Raw genomic sequence first — 12149 nt, 5'->3', positions numbered from 1 at the left:
AGGCCTTCCTAGATCAATTAGTTACTGGGGGGTATGAGTTATGGAAGGATGCCATAGACCTTAAATCAGTTTGGGGCTCAAGGGCCTGGCAGGTACGAGGCACTGAGGCTTTGCACCGTGCATGTCTCATCCCACATCATATGTGGTTTTTAAATGAAACCATTTCCCAGACAACATGCTTTGGATTGGCTACATCTAAAAGGTTAAACACCCCGTCTTTCCCGGAGTTGGAGGAATATGAGAATTGGAGTAATTTTACTAAATTGTCCATTAGAGATATACAGGCTCTGCTTCTGAATTCCTCCTTTAACATTTCCAGTATGAATCCCAAGGGTTGGCTGCTTTGGCACCGTAGTGCTGATTCTTGCCAAAAGAGATTTTTAAATATAACTGACGGTTTTAAGGCTGTTAGATCTGATCCCCGTTTTGATTTGAGTCATACTGTCACCTCTTACTCTGTGGGCAAGTTGTGTCAAGCTTGGCTGAAACATTCAACTTTACCTGCGGTTAAGTATCACCTTTCTAAACTGAATGCAGACGTGGATTTGAATGATTTCATTAAAGGCCCAGCTAGTGGCAGGTCGAAAAGGTGGTTATATGGTGTTTACAATGAAATTTGGAAACTCTCACAGATTGAGGCTGCTTCACACCTTAGGGCTATTGATCAGGCAAATCTTGAGAAAGTGCTTGCAGTGGTTGACAATAGCATTAACGTGCTTTCCTCTAGAATTTACACATTAGATAATATTGTGTCGTCTGTTGTTGATATTGTGCATGATGAAGTGTCTGTATTATACCATGGTCAAAATCAATTACGTTCAATCATGCAGTTTGCATGGACACTTCAGACTCTGAAAATGGGTAAAGTTCCCTGGGGATACATGAATGTTTCTTCTTTATTTGCACCGTTTAATTTGACAGACAAACAACGCTTGCTTTCAATGCGTGATGCTTCCTTTTCTATGCTCCATATTGAAAGGTTGGAATCTTTACCTTTTTCTGTGGCAGAAGCCACTGCTGCTACGTGGCTTATCCACGGTTTAATAACGCTGCCTTTTGCTTTATATAAGTTTTCAAATTGTATGAAGTATGTGCCAATAGGTCGTTTTGAACCCTTAGGTAGCGGTTTTCTTCATGAAGTCTGGTCACTCCCATACACATACAGATGTTTCAAGGATGAACAAGAGGTTTATCTAACAGGGGATGAGTGTACTGAGACGCCAGATCATTCTTTAATGTGCAGACACATACAGTTACACGGTTCATGTAACAAGGACCGACCGAATATGGCTTGCGTTTTACAGGGCACGCCAGTTCCTGCTATCATCCCCACGTTTAAATTGTTAGAGAATGGTAGTTATTTAATGCTCAATAATGAAAACTGCTGTGGTTTAATTAAAGGTATAGCTTTCATAGTAACGGTTAGTGAGCGAGTTATTTGCTGCAGAAATGTTCTTTATCCTCCCACACGTGAACATAGGGAGTCTTCCATTTGGCCACAGATACCGACCTTGGGAGCAGAATTCAGCGGCATGGCTAGAATAAGAGCTCAATTGTCCCAGAAAGAGGTGGCCTTGAGCTCGGCCCGTGAAACTTTCGTGCTTCACATTGCTAACACCCGTACGGAGGTTCAGGCTCTATTAAACACTGATTTGCCTTTGCATTTCGGAGCCATGGTCCGTTCTATCTTTAACGCATCCTCCACAACGGGCCTAGCACATTTTTTTAAAGTTGTTAGCGGTGGTCTCGTGACTTCCTTTGAGAAGATATTTGGAGTCATCCCTGCCTTCTTCCATTCTATTTTTTCATCCTTATTTGGAGGGTTCCCGTTTTTGCTTGCATTAGCGGCTGGCGCGTTGGTGGTTTTCTGCCTTTTTAAATATGGATGCCCTTCCTGTGCAAGACCACGCACAGCTACTACTGACGCGGTTTCGCAACCGCATGCTTGATTACTATAGCACACTGCCGTTAGCGACTCTAAGCACGGCGTTTGGATTATCTTTTCGGTTCTCCTATTTCACCTGTGTCCAGCCTGTATTTCGCTGTCTGACCTGCGATTTCCTTTGGGCCATTGATTTGTGTCTCTGCGGACCAGCATCTTCTGACGTCGATTTTGATCAACTGATGAGTCCTATCATTGCTCACGAGTTGGTTTGTTCTGACGAAAGGATTATGGCCTTGGCGGTGGCACATGGACTAATGGGTCCCTGGGATGTGTTGTCGGCAGCGCAAAATTTCTTGGAACTAAGTTTTCTTGAGAACCCACCGAGCTGTCCTCTGATGGTTATAGAGGATCCGGTGCTGGAAGATCACGTATGTTCCTTTCATCTTTTAAATTGGATGGCTGAACTGTTTTCTGATGAGGACAGTGACTTCCTCCTGGAGGCTGTTGCGGCTTACTTTTCATATACTGTCTTATCATAGACACTGCCTCAAATTGACATGCTGATTGATAGCATTTCCTTGATTTTATTGACTTTTTGGTCAAGACATTTTATTTTTTGCTTGCCTATTGGCTTGAGCCACATTATACTTGTGGGCTATTTTTTAGCATTAGTTTTTATAATTGAATTTTTATTCATGCTCGTTTATATTTGGATTCTGCTCTCATGTGATGGCACTTCTGTTATCTTATTTAGTCCGTTCTCGGATCATGGGGGGGTGTTGTATAGCTCCTATATATCCTTATATCGTGTTAAGTTAGCATAGGTACATTTGAGATTTAAACGCCATTTTTCCTTTCTTGCAACTTCTGCACACGACCCTTAATTGTTGACTTAGCTTTCAACCTAGTGGTTTGCCGTGGTGTATGTGAGAATAATATGTTATTGCTCTGATATCAGTCTTGTTTAATAAACCATGTCTGCACGGAGAGTGCTGAAGTTTCAGGAGCAACACGATATGGAATTGTTATGAGGTCTGATCTCCACGCTTTCATAGTCATAACACAAGTGCAGCCTTTGCCAACTTGGGCTTGAGGCGGGATTGATATTGCTTTGCACGAGAATTGTTAACACACTTGATGCGGTGCACATGCAGAGAGAGCTGGTGTATGCTGATGTGATTCCTTCATGCTAGGACACTAAGGTATGGGCCCGCCCTAAAACAACCCAAAGAGACCTTCTTAGCTAATAATATAATATATGTGTTAGGGAGGGTGAGATATAAGTGTTGTTAACTCTTATTCATTACAGCATGTTAACATGCTGTCACCATTCGCTTTTTATGTCTTAGTAACTATGCTGATAATTTTGCTACTGATAATAAGTATACTTGTATTATCTAAGATACTGCGCCTGAGAAGACGGCATTAGTAAATAAACATTTCAAATGCACATGTGTCTTCTTTACTCCATGTTCTGGTTTGTAATGATAATATAACGAAAGAGTGTTCATGAGTCCCACGTACCCTGAGGTACTGTAAGTTCATGTTCTGGTTTGTCTAAACATTGGGTGTTTGATATGTCCAATGAGACACTGTAGCTAGCTCGGTAAGGGGTGAGTTGGTTGCTAAGGTAAGTTTTGGGACATCCTAATTTGCCGAGGTTCCACTCCTCTGTGCACAGTTCTGTGTGAGTACAGAAACCCTGCAACAGAACTGTAATACTGTATCTGTATCTGCTCTATCAACAATCCTTACAAAAGGCCATCTAGAGAAAAGATCCATCAATACCAGAATATACTTTTGATCATTTCCAATGGGACCCATTATATCAATAGCTGTGTGCTCCCATGGTGAGTTAGGTTCTACCATAGTGCCCATAGGAGGTTTACACAAAACCAAGGATTTATCAGCAGCTTGACATGATTTACAATTCCTCACAAATTTATCTATATCTGCATCCATTCTAGGCCACCAAAATGAAGTTTTCACAGTGCATTTGGAACGTACTATGCCAAAATGACCTTCATGGCATAAAGCCATGATAGATGAACGCAACGTTTTGGGAGGAATGACCCTTTCACCAAACCAAATATTACTTTCCCTGATACTTAGATCAAATCTGACCTCCCAAAAAGACTTCAAAGGATGTTCGCTATCCACTTTCTTTGGCCAGGAACCAGCTAGATATGATCTGACAGATGTTAATTCATCATCTTTAAGATATTCTTCATCCCACTTATCTTTCACTATACCAGTACCTTCCAGGTCTTGCACATATGCAACTTGAAAAGAATTCCACAACTCATCTTCACATTCTACAAGTTGTTTGGGCATTCTAGACAAAAAATCAGCTATGCAATTCTCTTTCCCAGGTACAAATTCCATCTTATAACAGAAATCTTGTAACTTGATGGCAAGTCTGGCTACCCTTGCAGAAGTATTAATGGTTCCTTCAGTGGTTAAGACTCTGAGTAACGGCTTGTGATCACATCGTAAAATAAATTTTGTCCCCCACACAAAAGCTCTAAAATGATTCACAGCCCACACACATGCTAAGGTTTCTTTTTCGATGGTCGAATACTTTTCCTCAGTAGGTGATAAAGACCTAGACGCATAAGCTACTATTTGTTCTTTTCCATTCACTCCAACTTGAGACAAGACAGAACCCAAACCCTTGATGCTGGCATCAGTAGTAATAAAGGTTTGTGCTTCAGGATTAAAACTTTTCAAAGAAGCAATGTTTGTTATGCAGCTCTTTATGTCCTCAAAATCCTGTTCACACTCCACAGACCATACAAACTTAGTCTTATTTTTTAAAAGTTGTCTAATATTATACGTTCTGGTCGCAACATTTGGAATGTATTTAGAACAAAATTCAGCTAAACCAATGAAAGATCTAACATCATCTTTCCCTTTAGGAGATGGAGCGCATTTGATAGCATCAATGAGATTAGGCTTAGGTTTAATCCCTTCACAGTTAATAACATGACCTAAATATGTAACATGATCACTGGCAAATGTACATTTTGAAAACTCAATTGTCAGACCCTTTTCCTCCAAAATGCTCATAACGTCTTCTAGAGTTTTATCATGCTCCTCCTTGTGTTTCCCAAAAATAAGAATATCATCTTGGAAAAATGTTGTGTTCTTTACAGTGGAGAAAAACCTGTGCATTAAACCCTGAAAAACAGCAGCTGCTGAAGCTAAGCCGAAAGGCATTCTCTTAAACTGAAAACAACCTTGTGGAGTTATAAAAGTGGTGTATTGCTTGCTGTCTTTAAATAAAGGAATCTGGTGGTATGCGGCAGATAAATCAATTGTGGTGAACCACTTAGCCCAATCGAGCAAAGCTAACATCTCATTTATTTTTGGTAAGGGAAACTGATCCACCACTATATTATCATTCAAATGGCGCAAATCTACACAGAGTCTCAATTTTTCGTTTGCATGTTTCACTACAACCAAAGGAGAAATCCAAGCAGATGTCTCAATAGGCTCAATGATGTCAGAGGAGACTAATTTGTCGAGTTCAGATGCCACATCTTGTCTTAAAGCAATGGGGACACTTCTGACCTTATGAATTTTTGGAACAGCTTTATCCTTTAAAATTATTTTATGTTCAAAATCCTTTAATTTGCCAATTGCCTTCTGAAAGACAGAAGGGAATTTCTTTAGCAGTACATCACCAGTTTTGGTCCCTTCATCCATTACAAGAACCTTTTCTACAGAATTTGGATCAAGGATTATGTGTAAATCACCTTGATCTTTCCATCCTAAAACTGATGGTCCTTTTTTTTAAATGTATAATTTACCATACGATTTGTGATTCTTGAATTCAAATTTCAACCAACGATGACCTATGATATCAATCTTCCCCCCATTATAACCTTCTGGGTCAATATCAGGAGATGATTTAGGTCAACAAAATTGCTACGCCAAAAAATCCTCATTTATGATTGCGTAAGGCGAGCCAGAGTCCGCGTAAACTTTAACATTCACACCTCCTATGTGCATCCAACATTCAGGTTTATTGTCAACTAATAAACATCCATCCCGAATATTGAGAAGGAGTTTCTTTTTTAGGACTACTGCACGTTCAGAGGCTTGATCATCACCACTGGAAGAGCTGTTATCAGAGTCAACATCCTCTTAAATACATTTGACAGTCTTAGTCCTTCTTCTAAATGCCTTGGTATAATGGCCATACAGACCACACGCACCACATTTACTCTTCTTAGCCGGACACGATTTAGCGAAAGATAAATGTTCAGAACTCCCACACCTGTAACATTTAGGAGTCTTGCCACTCATTTTAGGTTTTGTCCAAGTTTCATTCTTTTGTTTGAAATTATTGAATTTTTTATAATTGGAGCTAACTTTGGCAACTATATCTTTTGTAGTGCTATCGGATTTCAAGGCACTGGCACACCTGCTAGAGGTTTCAGCTTTACGAACTAAAGCTAAAATGTCATCTAGACAGGCGTCACCATTCATCCATAAACGTTCCTGAATTGCAGGATTGTTTGCGTGCATGACTACCTGATCACGAATTAAATCATCAAGTAACACACCAAACGCACAATCATTCCCCATCTTTTTTAACTCACCCACATAGTCATCAACACTTTCATTCTTGGATTGCTTCCTCTGAAAAAATGTATACCGCGTAATGCCTATACAAACCTTGGGGGCAAAATACTTATCTAAATTTGACAGAGCAATAGTAAAAACATTACTGTCTCCAGCCCCAACAATAGGTTTGTTCATCTGATTATAGCACTTAAGACCTTGTGGACCTAAAGAGTGCAAAAGGATGCGTTTCTTCTGTTCTGCTGACATTTTGCCATCTGAGTCCACAGTCTCCATGTAATTCAGAAAGTAGTCTTTCCACTCCAACCATTTCAAATCTGGTGAAGAACCTTTGGACCAAAAGTCTTGTGGATTACTCAAAGAGAAAGTTTGTTGACTCATTTCCAAAAATTAAATGTAAAAATGTTGATGAATTTCCGGTGGAATTGTTCAGTGAAAGAAATAGTTAATAATTATTTACTTGAGAAACAAGAAAAATTGAATAGTCTTTCCTTCACTGTCCTTTCTTCACCACCAGTGAGTTTAAAATCCAGGAAATGTAACTGTTTGTAAAAACCAAAAGAAAAGCCAAGAGCTAAAAGTAGAATTTCTTAAATTATATAAGAAATACTTGTAAATACCTTAAAACGTTTCCAATAGCCACTTCCCAGTGTGACTGAATCAGCTGAATTCACTCGTGTCAGTAATACAGTTTTCTGACTACGAGTAGGCTAGCCCAATCCAAAATGGCCGCCGCGTATGACGCACACGTTCACGTTCACGTTGAACGTCTGACGTAGGAGCAACAACGCTGGAGATAGCCGGAAAACTTGTGAGCGTGCAGATGAGAAGAGCATCAGAGGCAGCCACGCGCGGAGACTTCTATCTGCATCATTCAAAGTGTAACGGTAAGGGCTCTGAATGATGATGCGTGTTTGCTCCAACAAGTTTTATAACCAAATAATTTCTATGTTAGTAGTGCCACAAAACACTAAAAACGTGCTCACCACTAATCGACTCGAAGTATTTTTCGGTTTCTCCAAAGGCGCTTCCAAATGCTCCGTAACGTCGTCTCTGCTTGCTATTTCACAAGGAAGAAAATTCTTCTCTCTTTTTTTTTTTTTTTTAATTTTCGAAGAGTAGAGGTAGAGTATCCCGATCGTCGCCACTTGTGTATTGAAGACAGACACTTCAATATAAGTTAAAGTAGGTTTATTCCTCAAGCAAGCAGGTACACAGCTGACAGATAGTCAGTCAGTGTCAACTGAATCAAAGTGGAACATACAGAGGATAGTGGAATACTGTACACTACATTCTAAAGAATGTGGAATGTGTAAGGTTAAAGATACATTATGAATTACACAACATAACAAGAAGTTATCAGCTTGAAGCCACATTTAAAAGAGGCAGATCTATCTAGCCTTGTTGGCATTGTAACATTTGAGTATTCTATTCTAGAGCTTTGCTTTGTGATGTATTAACTTTAAGATGGCGGCTTGAAGTTGCATTATTATACGAATAATGCATAATGGTAGCCTCCGATCTTGTAATGAAATCCCAGGACTGTCCCTGCTTGTCAGATTCCTGAAACTGAATTTTAGCACAGACACTGCACAAACATAATGCTGTACTACGATCCAGTGAGAATATAACTCCGGACCACAGTGAACAGCACTCCTTCATTAAACATATACTTATCAGGCAACTTCTACCCAAAGGCAGTTTCATTGCCATCTTTTTACAAAGGACCCGGCAGCTGCAGACTAAGGGCCTGATTACAAATTTAGGTGTCATTTATTGCAACAGATAAATAACGATCCCATGTCATATTTATTTATCGGGTGCCATAAATTACACCCAGTTACGAGTTGTTGGGGAATAACATTCAGATTTTGGTGATTAATGCACCGAAATCCACATGATAGAATAAATATTGTATGCTTTTTCCAATTAAATTTCAGCAGGTTTGACCTGTCAAAATTTAACAAAAGTTGAGGATTTTAATGCCCCTGATAACGATCAGATGCCTTAATCTTATATTAGTACTGCAATAAGTCGTGTGTCACCACGTGACTTATGATGTTATGTCCGCCACTCATGCATTGTTATTGTTATTGTTAATTTAGATTTATATCGCGCCAATCACCTACAGGTCTCTAGGCGCTCGGAAATCGATGGATTCATACAATACCTATGTGTCCCACTAGAAGGTGATACAGCAGCCAGACTACATTGTACACAGAGCCCTCCCAAACAGTAATGTCTTTAGACATTTTCTGAATCGCAGGAGATTCCCCTCTCTGCGTAGTTCCTCAGGCAACTTATTCCATAATTGAGGAGCCAACACGGAGAAAGTTCTCCCTCCTTTGGTTACAAGCCTAAACCGAGGGCAGGTCAACAGCTGAGATTCAGAAGATCTAAGATTTCTTTTTGGACAATATACCTCCAGCCGATCTCTGATATATGCCGGGGCATTGCCATAAATAGCTTTATGAGTCGTACACATGCTCTTAAACTCTACTCTCTCCTTTATAGGGAGCCAATGTAGGTTCCGTAACAAAGGAGATGCTCTAGTCCTTCTGGGGAGTCTAAAAATCAATCGCGCTGCGTCATTCATGAGGACCTGCAGTCGGTTCATAAACGTTTTTGGAAGGCCCAAAAAGAGGACATTTCCATAGTCTATTCTTGACATAATTGTTGCTGCCACAACTGTTCGCAACATAGACTGGGAAAGGATGGGCGCTAATTTACGTAGCTGCCTGATAATATTTGTGCAGCTCCCGACAACGGCAGAAATTTGACTGCCCATTGACAAGTCGCAGTCCAATTTGATCCCCAGACTCTTTACATTTGCCTTTGGAATCGGAGTTGGGCCTAACTCCTGAGGCCAGTAGAGATCATTCCAAGGTGAGGTGGCTGAAGAAATTACCAAAACCTCAGTCTTGTCTGGATTGATCTTTAACAGATTTCTCGTCATCCAGCCAACCGTGAACCTCAAGATCTTCTGCGCTTGCTGCTGCGCCGCCTCGGTATTATCGATGCTCAGCAAAAGCTGAGTATCGTCCGCGTAGTTATTAACTCTACAGCCCATATTAGCCAAAGATGCAATCAGGGGTTGAAGATACAGGTTGAACAATAGTGGAGACAGTGCGGAGCCTTGGGGCACCCCACATTTTAAAGTCCCCACATCTGATATCAAATCCCCCAACTATGTCCTCTGAGTTCTTCCCAGAAGAAAGGACCTCAGCCAGTCAAAGGCCTCGCCTTTGACCCCGATGTTATCTAGTTTTCCCAGGAGCAGGTCATGGCTGACCGTGTCGAACGCCGCCGACAGATCTAAAAGAATCAGGGGGCTCGGTTTCTTAATGTCAGCCAAGCCTCTTAACTCGTCCAACACCGATAGCATCACCATCTCAGTACTATGGTGTGCTCGAAACCCTGCCTGTCGCTCATGGAGTAAAGAGTGGGACTCCACATAAAGGGACAAATACTTCAGAACATGCTGTTCTAAAATTTTCGCGAGAAAGGGCAATTGAGAAATCGGTCTATAGTTCTTCAAGACGGCGGGGTCCGCGCTGGGTTTCTTCAGCAGGGGCCTGACTCGCGCTTCTTTAAACTCGACAGGGAGAAAGCCCGTTTCTAGGGACCTATTTAAAAGAGAGATAAAACGCTCCTCCAGAATAGGGCGGGCCATGCGGAATACACTGGGGGGGCATGGGTCTGCAGGGGAACCAGACTTAGTTCTACCCATCAGATGCTCCAGGCTCAGTGCATCAATCTCAGGGAACTTCATGATAGTACAATCTGTGGAGTTATGGGAGTCAGTATATAAAGCGGATCCGTTTAATGTATTATTTTTTATCTCCAAGATGATATTCTCCACCTTTTCCAAGAAGTACCCTTGAAAGGTGTTACAATCTATGGTGATTCCTGAGCATTCTGATTTTTTGCTCAGTTCGGATAGGATTTTAAAAGTCTCCTTCTGAACATTCCCTGCCTTATTTAGCCGGTCCTCATAATATACTGCCTTTGCTTGCAATATAAACTTTTTATAGATATGAAGGGAAGCTTTATACTGATCCCTAGCTGTATCACTTTTTGTTTCCCTCCAGGATCTCTCCATGGTCCGGAGTTTCCGTTTATGCTCTCTCAAGAGTGAGGTGAACCAAGGAGCACCTTTACCTAAACCCTTGATGGGTTTAATCTTTTCAGGCGCTATTTGGTCAATAGCTTGACGCAGGCTCCACATTAAGTCAGTGTGTTCACGATCCAAATTGCATCCAGCATCAAGAGGTCGAATCACTTCAGGAAGAGTCTCAGCCAGAGATTTTAAATCAACCTTGTCCCAATTACGGGTTTTCCTGACTTCCCTAGATAGAGCCTTTAAATGTCCATTTATATGAACCTCACAATTCACCAAATAGTGATCAGTCCATATACATGGTAGAACCCCACTAAAGATAACATTTGGATCTGAAGTCCATGCAAGGTCAAGAATATGACCCTTAATATGCGTGGGTACTTCCACAAGCTGTCTAAAGTTCAATGAAGACAATATAGAGTTCAGTTGACGTGAAGCCGGGTCTTTGTAAGGGTTCTCCCAGTGTAAATTAAAGTCTCCAACTACCGCAATTCTTTTATATCTCGTGCAGAGGTCGGATATAATAGGAGCAACGAGATCATTGAATAACGGCGTGGAGTTCGGTGGGCGATAAACCGACAAAACAACCAAACAAGAGTCATTCAAGGTGATTTTTACCCCCAATAGATCAGAAAGGTCTACGGTTTCTGACAATAGTTTTACTACCGACAGATTCTTTTTATACAGGATCGCAACCCCCCCTCCCCGTGCGCCTCCAGCACGGTTTTGCCATATTGCATCATAATTAGCAGGGAGAGCTGCAATTATATCTGGCATGGAATTATCATTCATCCAGGTCTCTGATAGATTCAGGATGTCGATATCATTGTCCTGAAGCAAGGTAAAGATCTCCACCTGATGTTTATGGAGTGACCTCGTATTTAAGCTGGCTAGTTTTAACAAGGAGGACTTAATGGCGGGATTATTCCAGAGCGTGGTCATTCAGTTGTGGAGAATTCCAATCAACGCCATTCCTGGCATTGGTTTCGACACAGCTGGATGGCTCCAGTCGTGGGTGCAAGTTTCTTGAAATAAACTTGCTTTCTACATCATCATCTTTCTCGTACCTCATTTAACAACTTGGCAATGAGTGGGAAACCCTCCACACCCACCGCCAAGAGCCGAAATCACTAAGTTACAACGATTGTAGAGAAACATTGACCGTCTGCGGGCAAAATCAACTGTCAATCTACAGGTTCCAGATCCTGTACAACGTCTATGCACCTACAAAGAAGCTGTAATAAGGTCGTACATTTATTTACCTTATTTCTCTTTTAATTATACTTTGGCAGTTTGTTCCCAACGCCATTCCTGTTCTCCCAGCGCGTCATTTGAATGCCAATGCACAAGATTCTGCGTGTCGCAGTACGTGCTCACGCTTAAAGCACAACATCCAAACAAGCCAATTTCCTTTGAAAAACTACGCTCAACCGTAACCTTGGTTACAGCATCAGGTGGCCATCTTGAAGAAGGAGTCTTCACGTCCACAGCGATCGGCACGATTCATCTCAAGCCTTTGCCTGTTGTGTGTAGATTTCTCAGCGATAGGCACGC

The sequence above is a fragment of the Lissotriton helveticus genome, chromosome 5_1 (genome assembly GCF_964261635.1).
Source record: "Lissotriton helveticus chromosome 5_1, aLisHel1.1, whole genome shotgun sequence".
Taxonomy (NCBI): domain Eukaryota; kingdom Metazoa; phylum Chordata; class Amphibia; order Caudata; family Salamandridae; genus Lissotriton; species Lissotriton helveticus.
Note: the sequence above shows the minus strand (reverse complement) of the source record.